Source organism: Humulus lupulus, chromosome 3 (assembly GCF_963169125.1).
Source record: "Humulus lupulus chromosome 3, drHumLupu1.1, whole genome shotgun sequence".
Classification (NCBI taxonomy): domain Eukaryota; kingdom Viridiplantae; phylum Streptophyta; class Magnoliopsida; order Rosales; family Cannabaceae; genus Humulus; species Humulus lupulus.
This window is the reverse complement of record NC_084795.1, coordinates 57,276,358-57,292,539: the sequence shown is the minus strand read 5'-3', so window position 1 is coordinate 57,292,539 and position 16,182 is coordinate 57,276,358. Positions and strand designations below refer to the sequence as shown.

Genomic DNA, 16,182 nt, shown 5'->3' with positions numbered 1-16,182 from the left:
AGTTAGTTGAACACTCATAGCAACACTTATAGATTTTATAAGTTTAACCTATAGTTAAGAATATTAATTATTACATAAGGTTTGATTAATATAGTTGATTATAAAGATGTTATTTTATTATACTATAAGATTTAGATAGAACTAATAAGATCATGACACTTGTCGTGTGCATGTTTATTAAGGAATTAAGTATTTTTTATGAATAGTTTTATAAGAGAAATATTTAAAAACTCTAGGACCTTCCAGCAGCTTTAAAAATGTATTATGACTCAGTCAAAGTTGTTTCCCCAATTCAAATTAAGTGGAAAAAGTGCAATTATATGTATAATATTTCAGCGTATGCCGATATATCGCAGCTATAGGGGCAATATATCCCCACACGGGGAATACAATAGACACGTGAACTTCGCATAAACGCATCGACGAACACTCAGGTCATAATCCAAGGAGATATATCGCCTACAATGTGTGATATATCGGCCCTAGGGCTATGTTTTCAAAGGATTTTGAAACTGAGCTCAATTAAGCACTTAACCTCTTCACCAGCCTCTACTGAACGAATATTCAAATGTTTTTTCAAGTAATATTCATTATTTTTTATTCAAACTAAAAGAAGATCTTTTTACTCCTTGAACTCTATAAATAGGACCTAGTACCCAATCATTTCTCTCATTCTTCAAGCTGTGTTCAAAGCCTTCAAGCTGCTAGGTTTACTTTAGAGTGATAAACACTTGGGTTGGGTTCTAAGCTTTATCATTTTAAGCTTTATAAACACTGATAAATAGTGTGTTTTTCTATACAAGGTGTAGTTCGGTTCTAGTACATTCAAAGGTATTCCTAATCTTAAGTTCATTTCAGTTTAATTCTTTAGTTTCTTTAGTTTTCATTCAGATCCTAACTCATTGTTTTCAATTCTTGGTTAGGTATTTAAGTTCTTTAAACTTAAGGTTTCCTTTCGGTAAGCTCTTGTTCTAGGTGGCACTACACCAAACACCCATTACCATAACACATGATTATAATAGAATTTAAATAGAGTTATTGTAAGTGAAAAAATTTCAGGCGACAACTTAAAATAAGGTACCGCCAAATGACTTAACTTTTTTTTACTTAACTTTTTTCAACCCGTGTACCCATTTCCCCTATACCCATTTCCTCAATCATTCTTCGGTCTTCCCCTTCCTGGTCTCTCGGTCCCTTCAATCTTCAATCATTCTTCGTCTTTCCGTTCGTGGTCCGTTCTTGGTCTATCTCTCTCGGTTTCCCGTAGACTCGGTCTCTTGGTCTCTCGGTTTCCGTTCGTGGTCCGTTCGTAGCTTGCTCTTGCAGGTCAGCTCGTAGCTTGTTTTGTTTTTGTTATTGCAGTGTGGGTTTTGTGTAGATTGTTGCTCTGTTTTATCGAACATTTGTTTCTAATCTGCATTTCTTCTGCATTTCTTCAGTCTTGCAGGTATCGTAGCTTTCTCTTGCAGGTTAGCCCTCTCTTTGTATCAAGTTCTCCTTTGCTCTATCAATGGAGGAGCCTCTTCTATTCTGAGAAATACCTCAAACCCACTAGCTGTTTCACTCATTCTCAGGTACACAAATTAGGCACATTTACTGTTTTCATGTTTCTTTTGCTTAATTAATTTCTTTTATGTTTTTTTTACTTTGTTCACATTTTTCTTTGGTGTTGTAAATCTTGTATATGATAGAATACAGTCTTACTTGAATGGAAAAAGAAAATTGCACTCTTGTAAATGAATCAGGTGGTCTCAGAATTTAGTAGCGTGTCGTACTTGCTTTGCTATATGATGACTGATCATATGACGGTATTCCAAAATTAGGTTTTTCTTGTTTGACCTTTTTAAATCTGGTCTAGATGAAAAATGGTCTCTTTTCATTTCCAGATCCTAATAAAATATTAAGATGTGATCGAACAATTTAGTCTTTTGCTAAAACAGGGGAAGGTTTATGCTTAAAGTATGTATTAAATCTGTGTTGGTACATGCACCTCATAAATGTATACATGATATTCTAGTGTAAGGCACGTATGCACGGGTTCTTGGTTTCCTTTAAGTCTGATATCTACAACTAATCAATAATATTAATGACCACATAATGCCAACAAATGTATACATAAATAATAACCAGGCAATTAAAAAATAACAAGTTACAGAAGTCTACTTGACACATGTTTATCTTATAAACCAGAAGTACAGTTGATGAATTTATAAGTTACTAATTTGCTCTCCACAACCTTTTGTTTCTTGCTAACTTACATGCAGTAAAACACTTTACTTGAACCTGGTTAGGCCATTGTAACCCATGAACACTATTTATGTCTTCCCAAGTTGGTATCCTAGTGCAATATGAACCTTAATTTTAGGCCATCAAACAATGAAACCATTTGAACAATTTCATAAATTTCAAGTCAAATTCTTTAACTTAATTCCACCAAATAGAAAACCCAACATCATGATTGCTTCAAATCTCAGGAACAATGTAGAATAAACCAATAGCTATCTATACAAGCAAAATTTATAACTAAGAATTGAAACTCATTTTAAAAATATATATACATATAGAAAAATGCATATACCTGTTAAGGATCATTGTAGCCAAGAAAAACTTGGAAAACATCACTGTCAAGAGGCATGTCTACTATTTTATGACCTTTCCTAACAAAAGTGCTTGTTTCACTTCCATTACAGATCAAGGAACCAACAAAAAACTGGTACTAAAATAAAGTAACACACTATTGAAGAATATTAAGTATTATATTTTAAAATAAGAAGAATATTCAGCAAAATACGAATAAACAAAATTAAATATCAACAGCTTGAATGAAAGAGCTTACACTCTAATGTTCTACCAAGCCTATTGTTAGGGAAACTCTTTTATGTCATTAAAAAAAAGAAAGAGAAGAAAAGCTCTAGTCTTTTTTAATCAGGTAAGTGATCAAATAATGATAGAATTTTTTAAATAACCCAATAAAAATGACAATACACAATGACAATACTGTCAATGCATGTATATGAAAAGGTTCACAACACACCAACTTATAGCTATCAAATTGATTCAAACAAACATTATTTGAAACTGGCATGATGGATGGTGAAATTGAAAGCATTTAATCATAACTTTTACAAATGAAAATGGGTGGTTAAAAGAAGACATTACACTGTAAAATAAGCAAACAGACAAGCTCTGAAATAATTTGGTACCAAATTAATATAAAAGCTCCTCCTAGTTATGTTAAAAAGATAGTATTCTAATTATTTAAAACTAAATATGTATTAGGATTATATTAATTTCATGACAGGTTGATAATGCAATTACAGAGCACATATAATCCAAAAACGTAGAAAATGCAGTACTTTCTCAAAACTTTTTTAATTAATATCATAAAAACTAAGAAAAGAATTCATGGACACCATGGTAGTGCACCAAAAATTTTTTTTAGATTATTTAAATTTTTGTGTTTTATTTTATTTAAATGTTAAGTGTGATGAATTGTTTTATTTAAGTGTTGTTATTTTATTTAGTTGATTGTTTGCTTTATTTGATTGTTTATTATTTTATTTAATTGTTAGAATTGTTTGGTATAATCTTTTGAATTTAAATTATGTATATTGTTTGTTTGGTTAATTAATTTAATAAGTGAATAGTGTGTAACATGTTTATTTTACTATTAGTGTTACATTTTAAATAAATGTGACAATTGAGGTAATTATGTGAGTTATGGTTGAATGCACTAAGGTGCATGGTAGATAGTGATGCACCCTAGTGATTTAGTGTGTGCTAGTGCATGGTAATGAGGTGCACATGTGTAGATTTTCTACACACTCTTTCCTTTATGGGATTTATTTTAGTTAATAAAAAATAAATAAATAAATAAAGGAAATGGCTAGTGTGGACGTGTAGTGTGTGGTGTGTAGTGGCAAAAGGATTATTTCTTTTAAGTAATAAAATCAAAATTTGAAGACACTAGTTATTTTGGGATAGGAATGTGATCACCCTTTATTATTTTATATCTATTATAATAAAAGAAAAATGAAATGGAATTAAAGGAAAATGGGGAAGAAAGGAAACTTACCATTTCCTCTTGATAGTGGCTTTATGGGAATGAGAATTTAAAAAGGGGATTAAGAAGAGATTAGGCCATTTGGCCATGACCTAGAGAAGAGATAGAGAGAGAGGGAGGCGAGCTAGAGAGAGGGAAAGCAAGGGCTGCCATATTTTTCTAGAGAAGAAGAAGAAGAAAAGAAAGAGAAGGAGAAGAAGAAGAGGGTTTCGAACCCTAGGTAAGAATCTATCAACTAGTGTTTCACATATGTGCATTTGGATCTTCTCCTCTTCTCTAATCTAAGGTTAATTTTGTGGTTTCTTTCTTTGGGTATATGGTGTTTGGAAATCCTCTATAGGTGACAAGGTTTTCTTGCTAAAGTGTTCTTGATTTTACAATCAAGAGAGGTAATGGTCTTTCTTAGCCTATATATTGGTTTTGGATGGGTTTATCTTTGAGGTTTTTGATGGTGATGCTAATGGTTGATTATTGTAGGGTTGATGATTATGATTTGTATATTTTTTAGAATTTGATTTGTTTAAAAAGGATTATGATGTTGATTTTTCTATGTATAATGATTAGTGGTAATTTATGAATGCAAATATGGGGTTTCGGCCTAGGCATACCTAAGGATTATCTTGATATTTTGTTTGATGTTGTATGATTTTCAATATATTAGATCCATGTTTTAGGACCTATGTAATATGGGTAAAATGATAATTGGCAATCTTGATATTTGGATCCATGAAATTTTGATAAGATGCATGAAAATAATGATAAAAACATGTTAGGTTAACATAAAGGCATATGTGAATATGGTGCTTATGAATTAATGTATGTTATTGTTATTGTTAGTGTTTTGTTGGATTTCATGTGTAGATTCAATGGAATAGAAAAAAATGGTTTTATAAGATTTCATGTGAATATGTTAGTAATATTAGAATCATGTATATAATAAGAGTATGATGAGATTTTGGACATGTATGATTTTATGTGAAATTTTTGGGATAAAAGATGAGTTTCATGAGGAATTAAGCTTGCTGTTTTTTTGTAAATAATTGGGTAAAAGTTGATAAAAAGATGATTTGCATGCATAAGTAATGTTCTTGATGTTATGTTAATTTTATGAAATTAAAAAGCGGATTTTAAGTCTCATTAAAATGATATTTTACTCAAATAATTACCTACATAATTTTTATTGATTTTTGAGAAAATATGAGCTTTTAAATTGAATATGGTGATTTTTAATGATAAAAATAGTTGCTGGAATTTTTGTAAGAATATATGAAGTGAGTTTCACTAAAATGATTTTGATGAGTTTTTGGAATAAATTATTTTTCCTAAGTTATGGTAATATTGAAAAATGGTATTTTTAATGGTATGAATGCATATTTTGATAAGTTATGATTTTTCCTTTATTTTGATTGAGAAAAATATTTAGATTCTATTTATTTGTGATTTTTGAAGAAAATAAATGGTGGCTGAAAGTTTGTTTTAAAAAGGTTAAAAATTGTTATTTAATTGTCACATATGAATTTTGTTACATAAAACTAAGTCTTAAATAATTTAAATAAAAATATATTTTTTTTTTCCACACTTAAAAATATATTTTTTACATCATTTATGTAACACAATGATAAAATTTATTTTTCTAAAGAAACATATTAAAAATAGGTATTTTAATTAAATCCAAGCTTTTTGGTTAATTCTTTCTAAATTGAGATTAATGAATGAAATTTGTCACATATTTTATTTTTGAGCTAAAATAAAATAATGTCTTGAGAAATTTAATCAACTTAGAAATTTTAAGAAAAATAAAGCATGTAATATGTCTATTGATTTTAAAATAATAAAAGTAAGAAATGTAGAATTATTGTTTTTGAAAACGTCTCTATTACACAATGTTCCCACGTATGCATGTAACATGCAAATCCACTTTTACGTCCAAAATTATGTTTATTATTCAACTATGTGGTTTTTATAAAACGATCATGCATGTAAAATGGGTAAAACGAGCATTATTCTTTTCATGGTTTTATGTGTAAAGTTAAGAATAATTGCATGTTATGTGTAACGGTTATTATGTGTGCATGGCCCATGCACACGTGAGTTGTGTGGAAGGGCAAAATAGTAATTTTATGAACCTAAGAAATGTTATTTTGATTATGATATAGGCTCGTTGAAAGATTGTGAAAATTCTTAGCTTGGACCTGAGGTAAGGAAGTTAGATAGATTTTATGATTTTATGCTATGAATGGTAAGACTGTTGTATGAATGAATTGTTATGAATTATGAATGTCATAACATGATGATATGTTGAATGTGATATGTGTATGGATGTTAGATACATCAAACCAGTTACGATGTCAGATACATCAAACAGAATACGATGTTAGATACATCAAACAGATTACGATGTCAGATACATCGAACGAGTTACTAAGGACATTGAGACGTAACTCCTAGGGCGGACGCGCCGAGGTTATTCAAGGACCAGTGATCTCCTATTTACCTCATAGGGTGACATGGACATCTAGCGATCCATGCTCATCATGTATGCTGTATGATTGTGATATGATGATATGTTACGATTATGTTATGATATGATGGTATGTTACGATTATGTTATGATAAGATGATATGTTACGATTATGTTATGATATGATGATATGTTACGATTATGTTATGATATACCATGATGTTTTAGATGAACGTTAGTGTTTGCTTTCGTTGTATTCTTACTTGCTTGTTTGTTTGTACTTCCTTCCTGGGCTTTTAGCTCACCCCCCTTACTTTCCTTCCAGGTAGCAAATAGGATTTCTTTATGGCACGCGTGGTGACATGAGGAGTTCTTTCATCATGGGGTGTATGGCGTGGGGTAATCCTATGGACGGAAAAACGATCAATGTAGAACGTCAATTAAATTATGTTTTGTTTTTAAGAGACTTTTCCTAAATTATCAGTGGGACTTAGTAATTTAAATTTTTGGTTTCTTTGAACTTTGCATAAAAACCTATGTTTTATTTTAAAACTTGTGGCGCCAACTTTCATGGTTTTAAACAAGTCCTCCTGAGACATTGATAATGAATGGTATTCTTTTATAAACTATGTTATGTGAATGTTTTGTAAGTATTAGTCTAGGGCGTTCGTTACAATGGTGCTTAAATATCTCACATACGCATCACTTTGAGTAAATGAATAGTTTAGCTCAATAGTTGGCCATTATGTTTGTGTGTGTGTATATATATAAGCAAACCATAATGACATGGCTACTCTGAGGATATAACCATTGAATTCATCACTTTAATTTTTTGTCTACTATTTTTGTCCATATAAATTGGCATAAAAAAATTCAGTAAATGTTAGAGTCAGCACACTTGGAGCAAGCCAATGAAACCAATATATAATTAAGCAGCAGCACAAAAGAGAATATACGTATATAACTAAGTTAGACTGAAACAAATAAATTTAGGATGTTTATAACTAAGTTAGAGGTAACAAATAAAACCACTAACTAGATGAATCAATAGCACTAAGAAGAAACAGAAGAAAGGTTAGTCATATTATACCACAGATAGTACTTAGTCTCAATAGCACCATAAACTAGCAACCTGTCTTTCCAGACTTGTACAAGAATCCCAAAACACAACACTCAGCACAAACACTCAACATTTTGCTACTTTTCCCAGATCCCCATCCAAAGAACTAATAAAATAGAGAGGATAACTCCAAAAAAATTATACTTTTAATCTCATATAATGGCATGGAAGCCAGCTACTAATATATTCAAGAAATTTTTTTTATTTGCTATAATTTTTCTTGAATATATTACACAATTTTATTTTTATATATAGGTCATTTGATCGTAAAAAAATCATGTAACGACATTGTTTCTAAACCATGAATTATAATCTAATGTTTAAGATTAAAATATTCCTTTACTTCTTGAATAAAAAAAAATTATTTATTTTTAGGCTTTAAATGATCTTCCTATATATATTGACAATGATAAATAAATGAGGAGCACTTATTAATTTAAAACTCATTATAGCAACAGTGTATTCCATCTAGTATTACAATTTATTACTGACAAGTCTAAAAACCAGCAATCTTACCAAATAGAGTTGATAGGCTGAGGAAGTGGTAAAGGTCATGAAAAGTTAATACAACATAATATGTACCTTTAATCTTAATTTATAGGAATGCTGATCTAGACTAAACCCAACTTTGGGTCTTTCTTTTTCTTTTTTTTAAGGGGAACCCAACTTTGGGTCTGATTTACACTAAACACGTATAGAAAGCATCCACTGAACAATTTAAACAGTAAGAAAAATCTCTTCAGATTCTGAAAAAAGTAAGAAAAATAGAAAGCCCAATATTTCAATGCAATATCATTCTTGTAAAGTTTAAACCCATCCATTGAACAGTTAAGCCTTATTCTGATTGGTCATATTCCAACTTTTATTTTTGGTTGTTTGAGCTTGCTTGCCATGTTGTTTAGTTTGTTAATTTATCATACATGCTTGTTTAATATCTATTGACAAATTTTAATTTTGTATTAATCTTTTAAGTGTTGATTATATTCTTTAGGTTGGGGATCAAATTGGCAAGGAGCATTGCAAAGGTAATTTGCAAGAGGTACGGAATTTGTTCTTTTAACTCTTATTATTAATATCTTTAAAATGTTAGAGGAGTTTGAATATCTTAAATATTCATCCATAGAGAAGTAGGTTCTGAGATTAAAATTGTGTGCTGCGGTGATAACGGAAGGTTGAAAACTTGTGTGTATTAGAGAAGAATGTTCTGGAAAATTTGTTTGTGTGCTGCGGTGATATAAGGAAGAAAACTTATTGTGTGTTGTTTGAATTTTTTGACTTGGTATTAATAGATGGTTAGGTAAGCTTTTATATGTATAGATTATATTTTTCATTATATGTATAGATTAAATTTTTCATTTAGTCATATTGTTTTCATTATTTCCATATGTATAGATTAGATTTAATTGCCACAACCCAAGCTAAAATCTTGTCTTTGATCCAAACCCAATTAGTTAGTGGCTACCATTTTAGAATCTGATTTTTAAATTAAAAACAACACTAGAATCTCTTTAATGCTTAATGAAACTAAAGTACTAGAAATTAGTAATAGATTTAGACCATGAAATCTTTAGTGGGACTAAGAATCATGGTTCTAGAAAATCAAGTAACTGCTATAACATACAATTAAAAATCTCAGCACTAGAACAATCAAAACCATTTGAGCAATAAGGAATGAATTTTAATAGGTAAAAAAAAGAAAAAGAGAATATATAAACTTCAGAATGAATGAATCACTGAGATGATCTTATCATTGATTCACTATAGCATCTGGTTATCATTATATCATATATATAATTAGTCATCATGATTTTTCCTACACGTGATGCATAAATTAAAGCAAGGCTTTTGGAATGATTATTCATTGGAATTTAGAGTGTCCCACTAAAACAATTCCAATTAGTACTAATATTAAGGCTAATTCTTAACCAAATCCATTTAAAAAATCTGCTTTCAAAATAATAGAAAAAAGAAACAATATCTCATGATAGTAAATTAGTTTCCTACCAGAATATTACCTTCTCTTGTTAAAAAAATTTGACAGTTCCTCCATCCCTATTGCCAATAAACTATTGATTTAGTTCTTTCTATAAAATGACATGAAAATAAAAACATCAGTGGACAGTTGATGCTAAAAAAATAACCTACTATTATTATTCTTCATGAAAGTGAACCTTTTAAACAGTAGGGAGCGCTAAAATGTATTCGATAAACAACCAGCCAAGAAGAAACAAAGAGAGAGACTATGAACCATACTTGAAACTCGTTTAATCATAACTTGCAAGCTAGCTTCTCAAGTCCCATCCTCAATTTTCTGAAATTAGAAAGATTATACAGAAACAATTCGAAGAAAATAACTATACGTAACTTTCTTTGATAATATTTTCTCTAATTAATCCACTAGACAACTACATACAAATATATTAAAGCATTAGATCATATAGTGGATATATTTGTATAATAACTACATACAAATTTTGAGACTTTATAAAATCTATTTGGTTTATTAATTTGGTCCAAAATTTTTTAGGACCATAATAGGTTGTGTAAAAAACACTCACACCAAAAATAAAATCATTTTAGGCATTTTTACTTGGTAAAACGGATACTCAAAGTTGGCTATCCAGAAACTATGGTAAATTCTCATAAATTTTTATCAAATTTTGAAAATTCATAACTCACAGCTTTTTTAAAATTCTCCTTTGAAAATAAAATAAAATGCAGTTAAACGAGTTATCTATTGGTTTCACTGGCCAAATTCAAAATGAAGCTAGATGAAACTAATTAGCATATTAAGCTGCAATCTTGCTATTGAAGAGTTATCCCTTCCAATTTGGGTGACTAGACGTTGAACTTATGATCCTATGACCATTAAAATCCAAGAATTTTATAAAAATAAAAATTTGATCGTTCTGTTTTACAGCTCAGTAAGTCAGAATATTCTCAGAAACAGACTTAATGAATCAATAAACAGAACAAACTAAGAGCACCATAAGGCATTTAAACGAGCTCAAAAGATGGTAAACTTGCTTAAAATTTCTTAGGGGTAATCAGGGAATCCGCATCTTAATAACTTTAGTATATTTTCCCTTCTTATATATATTTCCTTTTATTCTAGGTTGTATTTATCAAGAGAGGCTGCCTTATCAATAATCAAAACATAGCAAATGTAACTCTCTTATTTGGACAGGTTTCAAAGTTAGACTGAAACCAAATAAATTTAGGATGTTTATAACTAAGTTAGAGTTAACAAATAAAACCACTAACTAGATGAATCAATAGCACTAAGAAGAAACAGAAGAAAGGTTAGTCATAATATACCACAGATAGTACCTAGTCTCAATAGCACCATAAACTAGCAACCTGTCTTTCCAGACTTGTATAAGAATCCCAAAACACAACACTCAGCACAAACACTCAACATTTTGCTACTTTTCCCAAGTCCCCATCCAAAGAACTAATAAAATAGAGAGGATAACTCCAAAAAAATTATAATTTTAATCTCATATAATGGCATGGAAGCCAGCTACTAATATATTCAAGAATAATGCCTCCTCCCCATGTTGCTTGCCCTGATTAACAGCCAAAGTTTTAATGTTTTATGACCCATGAAACAGTACATATTAATCATGGCAGAAACATATTTCAGTAATCCTAAATACTCGATGAAATTAAACAATCAGACTAGCACAAAATGCTATTTCGAACCAGAAGGTATTTTAAACGATTTGAGTAATGAAACCAGGGATTCAAGTAGTTTTACATTGTGCAAGTATGCAAGAGGGAACATGAGCACTTACCAGTACTGATTGTGGAATATCACAGCATCAGTTGGTACTTTTTTCCCATCATTATTTCGGTTCAAGTGATAGAATGCGTGGGTTCTGTTTTTATAATTGCTAGTTTAGTTTATTTTCCTATCTATAAATAGGCCAACAGTGCTTTTGACCAGGGGGAGCAAGGCCCCACATAAATTTTTTATTAATAATTTACAAGTATACTTTAGTTAAAAAATATGTTTTGTCCCCATAAAAATTTAATTTTTTCAACAATATTTTATATTTATTTTTATTCTGCCTATTATAATTTATATTTCCTAGTTTACCCCTACTACAAAGAGGAATTTGCTCTGCCACTGTTTTTGACACTAGTAAGAAATGAATGAATTGCTGAATTCTTCCTCTCTTGATTCTCTTTAAATGTTCACCTTCTCTGTTATTATTCTATTTCTCTCTAAAGTTCTATTTTATTTTCTGTCTTAATTCTCTCTCTAAATCTAAAATAACCCTATTCTTCTAGAAATGTTTACCGCTTATTCTGAACACAACTCACCATACACAGTTATACAATCAAACTGAGAACTAATAATAATCTATAAACCACAAATTTGGAATCAATTATAAATTTATATCCATTAACAATCAGAAAAGGTACGAGACCATAAAGAAATCCCAAACACTCTACAGGGAACTAGAACAAATTTGTAAATTGGAATTAAGTAATTAACTCCACTCTAGAATCTTCAGCAAAAGTGATCATTTAACTCTGAACAAGTAACTCTGCCCCTGAATGAAATTCAATAAAGCTTTAAACTTCAATAACCCAAATATACTGAAATTCAACCAAGGCATGTTTTCTTTTAAAAGCATGTGTGTGAATGACCTTTTCATGACCCTGATATTACAACCGCAAATAATGTGATTGTCTTGTCTAACGGCTGTTAAACCCAGAAAAAAAACAAGAGTTTAGTAAGAGAACAACATCAAATACAAATTCATTGGAGATGGATAAAAGTTGGATCCATCTTAACAGGTTAGTAACCAAAATCATATAGTTTATTTTGGATATAAGTTTAAGTGTTAGTGCTTGATTATTGACGTATGCTCTAAAATTGTAGAGTAACGGTGGAATATAAGCAAAAAGCTAAAGAGTTTGTTGAGACAGCCATGACGAATCTTAGTTTTCTTTTCTTCCAAGAAAACTTATCTTGGTTTTATATTTAGGTTGGTCTTAAAGTGACACCAAGCGAAGGGCAGTCTCGCAATGTACCGCAGTCAAACAATATTCAGTCCCCTAAGGTAAATTATAAAAGTTGTTATTGTTTTAAATTTTCATTTTAGAAGAACAATTACAGAAACTAATATATTGTCTTTAAAATAAATTTGGTAGAGTATTGCACTAGAAAAAAGACATAACTTTACAGAAGGGAAGAATGCTTGCTACTTGCTTGACTGGGCAGATGCAATTGTTGATGAAGGTCGTTGGGATTCTAGTGATCCAAATATAACTGTACATGGAAAGCCTCTTGGACCAGACTTTATGCGAGTATGGGTTGATGTTGCTATTGTACCAGAGTCTTACTTATTTCGTCCAAATCATGCGATGCTTACAATACAAGAAGCAGTTGGTTCCACAGTTGCATGGCCTTCTAAAAAAGTTATTCCAAGAGATATATTTCCTTACTCAAAAAATAATTAATGTCTTATAATTTAGTGTTTGGTTTCTTTGTTTGCTTTGGTGTAGTTGTGAATCTATTATTTTGTATGTGGTGTCCTTTCTTGGATATAATTTCCATAGCATTTTTCTAGAAGTAATTTGTGATGCTAGATAATAACAATAAAATATTTCTTTGTTTATTTTACAGATATGAAAAGCGAAGTATAAAAGGATACTTAAGACTCCTTGAAAGTAGTAACTTTGTTTATTTCTTTGTGTTGAAAGTAGTAACTTTTAGACTCCTTGAATACTTAAAGAATATTTTTTTGTTAATGACAGTGTTGCATGTTTTAAACTAAATTGTGGATTGTTAATTCAATGTAGAATGTTCTTACTTTTTGTTATTTGAAAATCAAGTTCATTTGATGATGCTAGTATATATTAGAAAGCTAATTTTAATTATATAAAAAAATTAAAATATAATAGAATAAATTATTGTAATATAAATAAAATATATAATGAGAATTTAAATATATCTAAATATAACAATAATACGAAAATTGAGTTATAATATATATTACAATAACACTTTTTATGCAAAGAATTATGTTATGGAAACTTCATTATATAACACAAAAAATGTGTTATACTAAAGTGTAGTATAACACAAAAAAAGTGTTATACTAAAGTGTAGTATAACACAAAGAAAGTGTTATAGTATCGACTATAAATAACATAATTCAACACTTATCTATATTATAAAATAACACAGAAATTGTGTTATCGTTGACAGTACAATAACACATCTGTATAACACTGATAAAGTGTTATGTAAAGTACCCTGACCTACGATAACATAGTCTGTCTTAACACATCAGAAAGTGTTATCGTAGGTTTTGATAACACATTTTTGGTGTTATTAAAAACATTTTTTCTTGTAGTGTGGTTTAGTTCATTTCTTTATCATCTCTTTCCTTAGAAATACTCACATTCTTATTGTTGGTTTTAGGAGTATTCCAAATCCCGTCCTTGTTCTCATATCCCAGTTGTGGTAAGGAAAATAGGATAGAATTTTATATGTTTATATGATATGTTCTATTTTCTTATGTTATGTTATCTTATCTTACGTGATCTTATGTTTGCATTATATAAAATATGTTTATAGACCTTGGGCATATGACTTGTCTAGATAACAAGCCCCAATAATTTATGGGCATATGACTTGCTTGGCTAGCAAGCCCCAAAAATATATTGGGCATATGACTTGCTTAGTTAACAAGCCCTAAGTAGTATAATGGCCATTGTAGTAGTATATGACATATGTTATAGTATATGTTTATGGTATAGTTTATGTTTGTTTTTGTTATTAGTAGATTTTCCTTGCTGGGCATTACACTCATTCCTTTATTTTTATGTATGCAGGAAAATAGTTATGGCGGTGGAAGGATTCTTGGCAGCTTAGGGTTGTGTATTGGGGAAGAATGGATTCGGTGGACTGCGTGATCGATTCGAGGACGACATTATTTTCCCTCTTTTTAATTATGTTTTTATATATTTTCCACACTTAGTTTTGTAACAAATTTATTTAAGTTTAAAGTTATTTTTAAACAATGGGATCCCATACGCTGAATTTATGTATTTAAACATTTACTTAGAGTTTTTAATAAAGTTTGAGAATGTTTCTTATGTATGTTTTCTTGAAAATATTGTCTATGTATAGTAGTTTTAATGGTCCTAAGTCTTAGAATTAGTTGGGTCATTACAACTGATCCCAGCCCTCCCTCAATATGGTTAACTTTAGAACAACGACGAGTTTCGAGCGTGAGAATTAAGTCATATAGGATGATTAGAAATAGACTTAGAAAATAATAAAGATGGCTTATTTTTCTAAGTTTAGAAACACACCCTAATTATAAAGAAGTCTTACATAATTTTTCATAAGAAGTCATAATTAATAGGTCCCAGTTATGTTTGCTTAGATTAAAGTTTTCCCTTAGAACCTATTAGGGTAAGTTCTAATATGTTTTCTCGACTATTAGAACTTTGTTGAAGATGTTCCTCAGAAGGTCTGCACGTACGAACGCTAATGCCTCCAGTGTCTCTCCTGAGACTAATGAAGCCCCTATAGTTCAAAGAAGGGGAAGGTGTGCAACCAATGCTGCTGCTAGCGAAAGTGCACCGCCGCCGCCAGTTGACATCACCGTAGAAATTGTCAAGCTACGACAACAAGTGGAAGAGCTGCTACAGCGACAACGACGACAGCCTCAACCGCAACTGCAACTGCATCCTCAACATAGCAACAATAATAGGCAGAAGAGAAGGCATTCTGATAATAAGAAGGCCAGTAGTGACAAAAGACTACGAGCAAGTGATAGGCTACGTTATGTAGAATACTCCCAGTGCTCCAAATGCCAAAAGAAACATCTTGGGAATGTCATGCAAACACCAAAGGATGTTACAGTTGTGGCAAGGAAGGTCATCAAGAGAAGGAATGTCCACAGCTTAAGCAAGAAAAGAAGAGGGATACTAAGATAATTCCAGACCAGAGTCATTGCCTTGACCCAAGGAGAAGCCCTTTCTAGTAATAAAGTAGTCACGTGTCAGATTCCTATCCTCTATAGTATATGTTCACGTATTGTTTGATTTGAGAATAGCATACTCATATATCTTGTTAGGAATCATAGAGAAATTAGACAAACCTTGTAGAACTAGTTTTGTAACAGAGTTGCCTTCGGGTGAAGTAGTTTTGTCATCACGAATAGTACGAGGCGTACTGATCAAAATTGAGGACATAGAACTAGAATGAGACCTGATATAATTAGAGATCAAAGACTTCGACGTGATACTGGGCATGCATTGGCTAGCAAGGCATGGTGCAACCATCGACTGTAGACGCAAGCAAGTGACATTCGAGACTCCTAGCGGTCAGAGACTATGCTATATTGGAAAAGTTTCAGGTCTACGTATGCCGCTTATTTCATCTCTTAAAGCTCAGGATGCAGTAGTGTTGATTAGAAAGCATTTGCTCGCTACTCAGAGCCGTCAGAAAAGTTATGTGGAGGCCAAGCGGCGTTATGTAGAATTCAAAGTCGGAGATCAAGTCTT

At 30.8% G+C, this 16,182-nt stretch overlaps 1 long non-coding RNA gene across 1 annotated transcript in view; it reads left to right on the top strand.

Moving 5' to 3' along the window:
• The first annotated feature begins 4,190 nt into the window (after window positions 1–4,190).
• LOC133821144 (uncharacterized) overlaps window positions 4,191–16,182 on the top strand; it is a 35,583-nt gene continuing 23,591 nt past the window's right edge. The window contains exons 1-2 of the long non-coding RNA XR_009887336.1: window positions 4,191–4,283; window positions 4,404–4,452. This is a non-coding gene — a long non-coding RNA (uncharacterized LOC133821144). The remainder of the gene's footprint in view (window positions 4,284–4,403; window positions 4,453–16,182) is intronic.